Genomic DNA, 13,356 nt, shown 5'->3' with positions numbered 1-13,356 from the left:
ATCTTTCTGAATTTGTACACACTTTGTTGTTATTTTTACGGTATTTATTTACGGAAAAGGGCACAAATAGAGAAAATGTAATTGAATCGTTGAGCGGAAAAACACTACTAGTCCACAAAACGCATTTTGAGATATTTGAAGAAAGAACTTTCGTTTGTTAATGCCACAAATGTACAATCAACATTATAGCATTCTGCTATAACGTGCGAGGTCTTCCAAATTGTACTGCTCTTCAGTACAACTTGTAGTTCTACATCTTTCGTGTTATTTTCCCCTTTAACTCAAAATGGCTTATTTTGAACTCACACTGTTTTCCCACTCGCCGATTCAATTTTAACGTTGCGTTATTCTCAACAAGTCCTTTTTTTATTTGGATATGTACAACAAGAGTTCTAAATACACATAAATTCACATGATTAGACGCATAATACTTATTAATGGTCATGGAAAAAGTACATATTAGGGGGCCTATTTTGGCGCAAAGATAGCCCCCCCAAATATCATTCCCTGTTTCTCGAAAACTATCGGGGTACAAACAAAACTTTTTTCGGTACAAACGGTACAAACGATTTGCTTTCGAATGGTGTATTCAAATTTTTTGTGCTGTGATACGGGGGGGCTATCTTGGCGCCAAGATAGCCCCCCGCCCAAAATATCATCCCCTGTTTCTCGAAAACTATCAGGGTACAAACAAAACTTTTTTCGGTACAAACGGTACAAACGATTTGCTTTCGAATGGTGTATTCAAATTTTTTGTGCTGTGATACGGGGGGGCTATCTTGGCGCCAAGATAGCCCCCCGCCCAAAATATCATCCCCTGTTTCTCGAAAACTATCAGGGTACAAACAAAACTTTTTTCGGTACAAACGGTACAAACGATTTGCTTTCGAATGGTGTATTCAAATTTTTTGTGCTGTGATACGGGGGGGCTATCTTGGCGCCAAGATAGCCCCCCGCCCAAAATATCATCCCCTGTTTCTCGAAAACTATCAGGGTACAAACAAAACTTTTTTCGGTACAAACGGTACAAACGATTTGCTTTCGAATGGTGTATTCCAATTTTTTGTGCTGTGATACGGGGGGGTTATCTTGGCGCCAAGATAGCCCCCCCAGTTGACCTCTCCAGTAACCCTATAAGGAAAATGGTACAAACGAAAATATTTTCGGTACAAACGGTATAAACGTAGTACAAACGAATGACCTAGTCATTGTTTCAATTTTCTAAAGTGGGGGGGCTATCTTGCCATACGTTAACAACTAAACTAAAATAATTGATTCGTTTTACAATGAGTATACAAGATGTTACTTGCTGCTAGATCTTACTAGAAGTGCTCAATTTTAGGAAATGTATATTTTGTAAATGAAATGAAATCTTTGAGTTTTACATCCCAGAGTTATGCCGGTTAGGCTAAAGGAGACGGCGATGACGTGTAATGAATGAAATGGTGGAATGAAGAAAGTGGGAGAACCCCGAGAAAACCCACGCACACGATGTTTGTCCACCACAAAGTTCACTTGGCAGGGGCTGGGATCGAACCCGGGACCCCAAGCACCGGAGGTGAACGCTCTACCACTGAGCCACCGCGGCCCCAATGTTTATTTTGCGTGTGTAAAGTACGTTAAAGTAACGATCTCATTACGAAATAGATATATTGTTTGACCGCTTTTCGCGTTATGTTTTACATTTTATTTAAATATTAAATTACATTTAAGGAAATATATTTTGAGAAGAAACTTGTGCAGAATGCCATAATGAGTTGTTGCCAAATTTGTGGTTTACTGTGGTAGTCACAATAAGAAGATTCTTGGATTTCAGCGTTGCAGTTAGAGAACGGAACTTAGCTGTGAATTGCGGTAAGGGTCGAAAACTAATTTCTCCAGTAAGTTGTGACAGTTGCATCATTACCATTTTTATTTAATTTTTAAATAAATCTTTTAAACTCAATTTTGCGTATAATTATGAACATTAGTGAATATAATTTTCATTTTCATTTTTGTTTGTTTAAAGAGGAAAAGGACATTCTCTATTTTCCCTTACTATCCGAGAAGTAAGATGTTTTATTTTTTTCTGTATACCTGTCCGTGCGGCGAGGACAGTTGGAAGACCCTTCCATTGTCTCTCAATACCACTGCCTAAGCCACATACGTAGACCACACACAGCAGAGTTCCCGGCGTGAACGCAAGAAAGAAGAACAAAACAGCTTTTAGCATCTTTTTGTGAAATTGAAAAAAATAATAAAGTCCTAACACGTTGAATAGAATCCAAGTAGAAATATAATCTCTGCGAATTTGTCAAAATCACAGCATAGACCATATGTCGCCACTCAGAACCAAGATAAAATTTTAACATAGAACTGTGAAATGGTCCAAAACCATGCACGAGACGACTAGGAGCCAAATCAACTCTCATAAAAATTTTCGATATAACATGTGAAATTTGAAGGAAGCACGTACGTTAGAGAAACGACGCCCGAAAACCGTAAATAGGCGGAGACCAAGAGAATCAAAATTTAGGACACCAAAATAAGTTAACGAATAAGAGAACAGAGACGAAATCGAAGACACCGTTAGAGGCGTATCCAAAAAGTTCGGCAGGTTAAAAATTCAAAACTCCAAGTCAGTCGTAAAATAATTCTTCACCGGGAAACAGCGTACCACCGCAACACAAAAACATACCCGGAACTTACACACACACTACATTCATAATCAAAAGTTAAGTTCACAATAACAATGTGCGGCTAAACTTACCGAAGCCGAGTGTACGAAATTACAATCTTTCCTTAGCATAGTAACCTACACATTGATCTTCTTCAAAATATATTTATATATATAAACATATATATATATAAACTTTGTAACGCTGCTAAGATCGCGAAACGCCTACAAACATTGTTTTTGAGTGACAGAGTTTCGTACTTATAAACGTAATCACGAGCTATTACAGACAATTAGAATAACCTACATACGCACCGAAAGCACTTGAACTAGTTTTAATCATACATAATCAGTTTTGAAGTATTATACACAATGCTTAAAAACAATAAACACTGTTTATCCGTGTAACACTACACTTTTAACACCGAGAGTGATGTTGGTGCAGTGTGACGTCTGAAAGTGCTTTTAGTGAGAGTGCATCCTATCAGAAATGGACCAACAGAAGCCCCACCTTGATGGATCAGGAGACGCCCAAGAGCGACGCCCCTTCCAGTTTGAGAGGAGGACGCAGCGGGAATCGAAGAGAGGAACTCCGAATCCAGGACACTTCTCACGAAAGAAGGAAGCCAGTAAACGCAGGGACATCTGTATGTGTGTTGTGAGCTTGGTGGTGAGAGCAGTGTGTACGACGAAAGGTAGGACCCATCCAAATTATTTTTTGTTGATTCCAAAAGGGAAATTTTCGTCATTGAATAAAATGCAAGACGTTCGCGATATAAAGTCGGAACTATTTGAAAACTGTTAATGTATTTACACCGCGTGGAGAAAAGATTTTCCAACTCGAACTGTAATTGCTAAACAATTAGATTTTTTTTCTTTCTTTTTGAGCAAGGCTTATTAAAATAGAGATATTTTTTTTTAATGATACTTATATATAGATATTCTGTGACTTTAGTGAATATGTCGTTGTTTTTATTAAGGAGATAGTAGTTTAGGCCATTACTCTATTTGTCACTTAGATTTTTTTGATAACATATAAAGAAAGTTAATTTAAAAGTAGATCGAATGGCAGGTTGTAGACCTTTAACGATGAAAGAAGTATTTCCTTTAACATATGGAAATTTGTATGAAGTAAAAATGCATCATCTGCGCTATGTACATGTAATATGAGAACTTTAAGATAATTTTGAACAAGACATAATAGATATTCCTAGAAAATATATTCAAGACATTGCTTTAATTGTCCAGAGATTATAGTGTTTGTAAAGTAATTTTGCATAGAAGTGAACGTACTAAATGAGTCTATTTCGATCTATATACTAGTAAAACTCTAATAAATAATATTGTAATGAGTCATCAAAAATATGTTACGTAAGAGAGCTAAAGGATTAATTAGTAACTATGATGTATATGCGACTAGTCTCGCAATTAATCATTTTCTTGGTTGGAGATACGTAATCCATAAATAAAGCGGAACCGACATTAGTACAGTCAGGTAGAATACAGATGAAAAATACGAAGTAGGCTAAGTAAAGCCGCAATTATTACGTCAGTCTGATCCTCTAACAATCGAGCGATCAGACGTTTATGCGCATAAACTAGACGAACAAACTAGAGGAATACATGAAAATGTCCGGCCGTATACCAATCCTATTAATGATAAAGAGAAAAATCACGAAAAACTCAATATATTCAGATTAAAAATCTCGAGAGACGTCTTGACATTTATTATTAATATTCATATGTTACTTGATTTTTATGTACGTATGCATGTATTTACTTATGATTTTATATATATATATATATCTATATATGTTTGTGTCTATTAATTTTCTACTTGTGTTAATATGAGTATATATATGTAGCCTTTATGCATAACGAAATGGTAATGCTACGCTCATTGATTTTATGTATTTGATAGTGTATGCTTGTTAGGTAAATGTCAAAGTGCATATTTAGTGCACTTATTCTCATTCTCAGTTATTAATTTAAATAATTAGAAATGGTTAGCAGTCAGGCAGTAGGTTTATTTAACTCCTTTAGATCATTCTATGTTTCTTGCATACTTCCCACAAATCTCAACTCAAAGTCATGACTTGTTTCTCGATTTATTTTATTTCAATTCAAGTTATTTCAACTCATTTCCACTTACTTCAACTAGATTAACTTATTTTAAATCATTTCAATACTTAGTTTGCACCCGAATAAAATATAGGTTGTTATATTCAAAATTCCGTCTAGCTATGTAATATCTTAATCTCGTAAATATTAAAAAGGTTATAGTCAAAATAAATCCGCTAATCAACGTAAATTATATACTTAGCATATGATGTCAAATAATTAGGTATTTTTCAAATGCAAAATTGTAATTTAACCAGTTTGGTATGATATCTATGTAAATCAGGAAAGCTCTATATAGAATGTAAACAATGTAAGATTGCATCTAGCACTGGTTATAAACATCAATTCCACAGTTTGTTTATTTGTGTCAGGTTAATGATAACAATTCATTCACTACATAGTTCAAGAAAGAAAGCCCAGATGTAATTTACTTAAATTGATTTCTTTTTGTTTAAGGCCTTATGCCTTATTCTGAACATTTGTGGTCAGAAAACTCAAAAGTCAATGTTAACTTTTGGCCTGCTTAAATTTTTTTAAAACATATTCTTGTTGTTGTTTTCGTTTGCTACCGTGAGATCAATCCTTATCGAGTCACAAACCATTTTAGTTCGGGGAACGAAGACTTGAACGGTGGTGCAAGGGAATAAATAGGGACAGACGGAATGTGAACCCAAAACCCGCTGTCTATTTTTTTTTATTTTTATCACTACAAAACCTGGCGCTACAAGCGATCACCACCGGGATCTTTCTCTTTTCATTTTTCAAATTTTACAAATATATTCTGAAGTACATGAAAATCCTTCATAGAAAAGTTGAAATACATAAAAATCCGAACCCGAATGGTTTTTACCTCGTGTGCTCTGATCTGCTAGTGGATGATAGGTCTCAGGTGTCGAGTTTGTGGTCAGTTCAAGCTGCTGGACACAAGCTTATGAGGCATGCTTTAAATAACATATGACATCATTCTTGTCTCTTGGAGTTCTTCTTTATTTTATCTGCGCGGGATACGATTTCTTATTCTTCTTCCAAAGTTCTGGCTGCCCTAGGTAACAAAACAACAAAACAACAGTATTATATCATCTTCAGCGTCTGGGATCATCGGGAAAGAGAGCATTGGTTACAGAGGGTGGCATGGAGCTTCAATTCCTCCATGTGCGAGGGCAAAGCCACTGCTCGTACTTCTGCTTTTATTCTTCGGCCATGATTCTTCTTCAGTAACACAACTTTAAAATATAAGGAGAGTAAAATAATTAAGGCAAAGTTCCATGTCGCGAACATCCAATTGTGGGAACTTGCAAACATCTTGGTGGAATTGTCATCTGCTCGCTGCTCGTAGCTCACTATTCTTTGGCTCGGCGCGTTTTCGCAGGTATCATCACCAAGGGGAAGGGGTGCGTTGAGTCTCTGCTCTAAACGCAAAACTCCACTTCAGAGAGCTCAAATCGGGAATCCTTCTCTACCGATTGCTCTGTATATAGGCACTTCTTCGTGCGTAACAAAAATTATATCTCCTGGGCCGGTTTTAATGCTGGGTTGCGCACATTGGCGAATATCTTTTTCCAATCTTCCTCTGTAATTTGGTTTGTCTCACATCCGGTATCTGAAATAAAGTTAAAGTAAATACGCTGGTAAACAATTTCACTTCTGGGCATTATGCGTCCATATAATTCATCTTCTTATTCTTTATGTTTATCTTCTAGGGTTAGCCACTTGGATAAGAGATGCAGGTATATTCAACTGAGCTGTGCAATAGACAAAATTCTCTTTTCATTTTTCAAATTTTACAAATATGGCGCATCCGAACAGGAACTCGATAGTTAATTTTTAGACTCGATAGTTATTTTTTTTTAAACTCGATAGTTAATTTTTTCAGACTCGATAATTAATTTTCGAACTCGACAATTTATTTTCAGACACGATAATAAATTTTCGAACTCGATAATTTACGCTCAGACCCGATAATTAATTTTTAAACCCGATAATTAACTTTCAGATTCGATAATTTATTTTTAGATGCGATAATTAATCGTCAGACACGATAATTACTCGATAATTACTTTACAGTCTCGACGAATACGCTTCAAAGAACTCCATTATTTTTAAGAACTCATTATAAAAAAAAAAAAAAAAAAAAAGTAACTACTTGCTAAGATTATCATCAGCTACATAATGAGCCTTGGAATCGAACTAAATTCAACGCAAGTTGAACAGTACTTCCAGGAACGATCAACGTTCTTTTCCCCTCCAATTTCATTTCTTTTTCAGCCAGAAGAATGTAAGTTACGTTTACGTTGAGCTAACAAAAGAGAATATTCAGTTTGCAGAATTTATTTGTATTGAAAATAAAGCAGTGATTGAACAAGGAAAAGAAGAAAAAGAAGAAAAATAAGGTAACCAGGTGAGGAAAATAGAAATAGGATAATAACTACAAGTTGCTAAAATCAACTCGAACCTGCTACCATTCATGTATTTGTAAGATATCCATTCATATATTTACATAGAAATAACTTTTCTTTTATTAGTTCATATTTAAGGTGTGCATATATTAGTTTATCATTTGAATTTTCAGTATGTATAGGATTAAGTTAGAAATGTATCAACACCAATGTAGGTTAAGTATAGCATTTAGTAAACTTTAAGATAAGATGATTTAAGGTGTGAATTACTATGCTTTGGAATTATTGCAAAAGATCGTACACTCAGGCTTATTTCATGAATAATAAATAAATAACGTAAACGTGTTGTGTGTGTATAACAATAAGCGACGAAACTTCAGATTTTAATATTGGAGTGCAAGAATATTATTTGCAAAATTAATTTAGTAATTAAGAAATATATTTTTGTGTATGAGCAAAAATAATTCGGCGCAAAAGCCGTATATTTTTAGTTTCAGATGCCAAGGCTGCGGGCACAGACAAAAGAATAAGGACCAAGATGTTGACGAAAGAACAACAGATGAGGGAGATGCTCGACCTGTTACGAACCGTCGTGCAAGAACTAACAGAAGAAATGAGAAAAGAACGAGAAGAGCGGAAAAAGCTCAGAGAGGAGAAGAAAGATCCTGATGAAATGCACGAAGCACCACGTCAGAAGGACGAAGTGCAAGACGCTGAGGTTATTCCAGAACGAGAACACAATCAAATAGTGGAAAGGAGCGAATCGGAAGAAGCTATACTGGAGGAACCTCCACCAGAAGAAATAGTACAGGATTTAGGGCAGGAGACCAAGCAGACTGACCCACCTGCAGAGATAAGTACAAGTGTTTCCAACGCTGTGAACGCTCCGAAATCCAAGATTAAACGCAAACTGCGTGGAAGAATGGTCCCTGGGAAGACAAGGATACAGCCAATACGGCACAAGGATGCAAGAATGAAATGTTTCCACGACAAACGTCCAGGATGGCAACGCCGCCATACCTTTTGCAGGAGAAATAATCACCAGAAGCCATGGAGAAAATGGGCAGAAGACTCCAGAAATGTAGAAGGAAAAGGAATACTTGAAGTCGAAGACCAAGATTCATGGATAAATTACAACGGCCAGAGAAGTCCATGTGACCGACAAGAGATTCACAGTCAAGTCAGACCAAATGAAACACAAGAGATGAGCGATGATAACTGGGAGAACGAAGCAAATCCGCCATGTATTACCGCTCAGGATGAAGGTACCAGGAGAGGAGAACACAAGTTAGACGCACGATGTAAAGATGGCCGAGACGATACAATGATTGTCCCTATCAAAGTGGTGAGAACTCAAGAAGTGAGTAATGACAATTGGAGGTACCCAGGAGATAAAGAGGAAAACCCCGAAAATGAGAAGAATGGTATCTGCATTGTTACCATTCGCCCGGCTATGACATTTGTTTACTAAAAATTGACTTGCAACGGTCCAGGTTCGAGTCAAGGTTACGCAACAGCTTGCTGGAAAACAACCTCAAATACACAATGGCATGAAAAGAAATGGAAGCCCAGAAATACAAGGATTGCATGCAAGAAGTAAAGAAGAAGAATTGCAAGAAGTTAATGCAAGAAAAGAAGAATTGAAAACTGAAACATCAGCGCGGAGGAGAAAACTTAGCAGGAAAATAATGAAAGAAATATAAGAGAATTTTGTCTATTGCACAGCTCAGTTGAATATACCTGCATCTCTTATCCAAGTGGCTAACCCTAGAAGATAAACATAAAGAATAAGAAGATGAATTATATGGACGCATAATGCCCAGAAGTGAAATTGTTTACCAGCGTATTTACTTTAACTTTATTTCAGATACCGGATGTGAGACAAACCAAATTACAGAGGAAGATTGGAAAAAGATATTCGCCAATGTGCGCAACCCAGCATTAAAACCGGCCCAGGAGATATAATTTTTGTTACGCACGAAGAAGTGCCTATATACAGAGCAATCGGTAGAGAAGGATTCCCGATTTGAGCTCTCTGAAGTGGAGTTTTGCGTTTAGAGCAGAGACTCAACGCACCCCTTCCCCTTGGTGATGATACCTGCGAAAACGCGCCGAGCCAAAGAATAGTGAGCTACGAGCAGCGAGCAGATGACAATTCCACCAAGATGTTTGCAAGTTCCCACAATTGGATGTTCGCGACATGGAACTTTGCCTTAATTATTTTACTCTCCTTATATTTTAAAGTTGTGTTACTGAAGAAGAATCATGGCCGAAGAATAAAAGCAGAAGTGCGAGCAGTGGCTTTGCCCTCGCACATGGAGGAATTGAAGCTCCATGCCACCCTCTGTAACCAATGCTCTCTTTCCCGATGATCCCAGACGCTGAAGATGATATAATACTGTTGTTTTGTTGTTTTGTTACCTAGGGCAGCCAGAACTTTGGAAGAAGAATAAGAAATCGTATCCCGCGCAGATAAAATAAAGAAGAACTCCAAGAGACAAGAATGATGTCATATGTTATTTAAAGCATGCCTCATAAGCTTGTGTCCAGCAGCTTGAACTGACCACAAACTCGACACCTGAGACCTATCATCCACTAGCAGATCAGAGCACACGAGGTAAAAACCATTCGGGTTCGGATTTTTATGTATTTCAACTTTTCTATGAAGGATTTTCATGTACTTCAGAATATTTTTGTAAACTTTGAAATTTCTGATTAGGGTTCGGATTTTTATGTAATGTTCAATTTGCACTTAGAATTCATGATGCAATGTCAATCACAAAGTTTCTCTTAGGATGGAGATCTGCTTCAACTAAGTTGCATCATCTGCTCCATCTTAGGAGGGGGATAACTGTGACAGTTGCATCATTACCATTTTTATTTAATTTTTAAATAAATCTTTTAAACTCAATTTTGCGTATAATTATGAACATTAGTGAATATAATTTTCATTTTCATTTTTGTTTGTTTAAAGAGGAAAAGGACATTCTCTATTTTCCCTTACTATCCGAGAAGTAAGATGTTTTATTTTTTTCTGTATACCTGTCCGTGCGGCGAGGACAGTTGGAAGACCCTTCCATTGTCTCTCAATACCACTGCCTAAGCCACATACGTAGACCACACACAGCAGAGTTCCCGGCGTGAACGCAAGAAAGAAGAACAAAACAGCTTTTAGCATCTTTTAGTGAAATTGAAAAAAATAATAAAGTCCTAACACGTTGAATAGAATCCAAGTAGAAATATAATCTCTGCGAATTTGTCAAAATCACAGCATAGACCATATGTCGCCACTCAGAACCAAGATAAAATTTTAACATAGAACTGTGAAATGGTCCAAAACCATGCACGAGACGACTAGGAGCCAAATCAACTCTCATAAAAATTTTCGATATAACATGTGAAATTTGAAGGAAGCACGTACGTTAGAGAAACGACGCCCGAAAACCGTAAATAGGCGGAGACCAAGAGAATCAAAATTTAGGACACCAAAATAAGTTAACGAATAAGAGAACAGACGAAATCGAAGACACCGTTAGAGGCGTATCCAAAAAGTTCGGCAGGTTAAAAATTCAAAACTCCAAGTCAGTCGTAAAATAATTCTTCACCGGGAAACAGCGTACCACCGCAACACAAAAACATACCCGGAACTTACACACACACTACATTCATAATCAAAAGTTAAGTTCACAATAACAATGTGCGGCTAAACTTACCGAAGCCGAGTGTACGAAATTACAATCTTTCCTTAGCATAGTAACCTACACATTGATCTTCTTCAAAATATATTTATATATATAAACATATATATATATATATAAACTTTGTAACGCTGCTAAGATCGCGAAACGCCTACAAACATTGTTTTTGAGTGACAGAGTTTCGTACTTATAAACGTAATCACGAGCTATTACAGACAATTAGAATAACCTACATACGCACCGAAAGCACTTGAACTAGTTTTAATCATACATAATCAGTTTTGAAGTATTATACACAATGCTTAAAAACAATAAACACTGTTTATCCGTGTAACACTACACTTTTAACACCGAGAGTGATGTTGGTGCAGTGTGACGTCTGAAAGTGCTTTTAGTGAGAGTGCATCCTATCAGAAATGGACCAACAGAAGCCCCACCTTGATGGATCAGGAGACGCCCAAGAGCGACGCCCCTTCCAGTTTGAGAGGAGGACGCAGCGGGAATCGAAGAGAGGAACTCCGAATCCAGGACACTTCTCACGAAAGAAGGAAGCCAGTAAACGCAGGGACATCTGTATGTGTGTTGTGAGCTTGGTGGTGAGAGCAGTGTGTACGACGAAAGGTAGGACCCATCCAAATTATTTTTTGTTGATTCCAAAAGGGAAATTTTCGTCATTGAATAAAATGCAAGACGTTCGCGATATAAAGTCGGAACTATTTGAAAACTGTTAATGTATTTACACCGCGTGGAGAAAAGATTTTCCAACTCGAACTGTAATTGCTAAACAATTAGATTTTTTTTCTTTCTTTTTGAGCAAGGCTTATTAAAATAGAGATATTTTTTTTTAATGATACTTATATATAGATATTCTGTGACTTTAGTGAATATGTCGTTGTTTTTATTAAGGAGATAGTAGTTTAGGCCATTACTCTATTTGTCACTTAGATTTTTTTGATAACATATAAAGAAAGTTAATTTAAAAGTAGATCGAATGGCAGGTTGTAGACCTTTAACGATGAAAGAAGTATTTCCTTTAACATATGGAAATTTGTATGAAGTAAAAATGCATCATCTGCGCTATGTACATGTAATATGAGAACTTTAAGATAATTTTGAACAAGACATAATAGATATTCCTAGAAAATATATTCAAGACATTGCTTTAATTGTCCAGAGATTATAGTGTTTGTAAAGTAATTTTGCATAGAAGTGAACGTACTAAATGAGTCTATTTCGATCTATATACTAGTAAAACTCTAATAAATAATATTGTAATGAGTCATCAAAAATATGTTACGTAAGAGAGCTAAAGGATTAATTAGTAACTATGATGTATATGCGACTAGTCTCGCAATTAATCATTTTCTTGGTTGGAGATACGTAATCCATAAATAAAGCGGAACCGACATTAGTACAGTCAGGTAGAATACAGATGAAAAATACGAAGTAGGCTAAGTAAAGCCGCAATTATTACGTCAGTCTGATCCTCTAACAATCGAGCGATCAGACGTTTATGCGCATAAACTAGACGAACAAACTAGAGGAATACATGAAAATGTCCGGCCGTATACCAATCCTATTAATGATAAAGAGAAAAATCACGAAAAACTCAATATATTCAGATTAAAAATCTCGAGAGACGTCTTGACATTTATTATTAATATTCATATGTTACTTGATTTTTATGTATGTATGCATGTATTTACTTATGATTTTATATATATATATATCTATATATGTTTGTGTCTATTAATTTTCTACTTGTGTTAATATGAGTATATATATGTAGCCTTTATGCATAACGAAATGGTAATGCTACGCTCATTGATTTTATGTATTTGATAGTGTATGCTTGTTAGGTAAATGTCAAAGTGCATATTTAGTGCACTTATTCTCATTCTCAGTTATTAATTTAAATAATTAGAAATGGTTAGCAGTCAGGCAGTAGGTTTATTTAACTCCTTTAGATCATTCTATGTTTCTTGCATACTTCCCACAAATCTCAACTCAAAGTCATGACTTGTTTCTCGATTTATTTTATTTCAATTCAAGTTATTTCAACTCATTTCCACTTACTTCAACTAGATTAACTTATTTTAAATCATTTCAATACTTAGTTTGCACCCGAATAAAATATAGGTTGTTATATTCAAAATTCCGTCTAGCTATGTAATATCTTAATCTCGTAAATATTAAAAAGGTTATAGTCAAAATAAATCCGCTAATCAACGTAAATTATATACTTAGCATATGATGTCAAATAATTAGGTATTTTTCAAATGCAAAATTGTAATTTAACCAGTTTGGTATGATATCTATGTAAATCAGGAAAGCTCTATATAGAATGTAAACAATGTAAGATTGCATCTAGCACTGGTTGTAAACATCAATTCCACAGTTTGTTTATTTGTGTCAGGTTAATGATAACAATTCATTCACTACATAGTTCAAGAAAGAAAGCCCAGATGTAATTTACTTAAATTGA

This window comes from Thermobia domestica, chromosome 10 (genome assembly GCF_964235325.1).
Source record: "Thermobia domestica chromosome 10, izTheDome1.hap1.1, whole genome shotgun sequence".
Taxonomy (NCBI): domain Eukaryota; kingdom Metazoa; phylum Arthropoda; class Insecta; order Zygentoma; family Lepismatidae; genus Thermobia; species Thermobia domestica.
The sequence above is the reverse complement of the archived record's forward strand: the minus strand, read 5'-3'. Positions refer to the sequence as shown.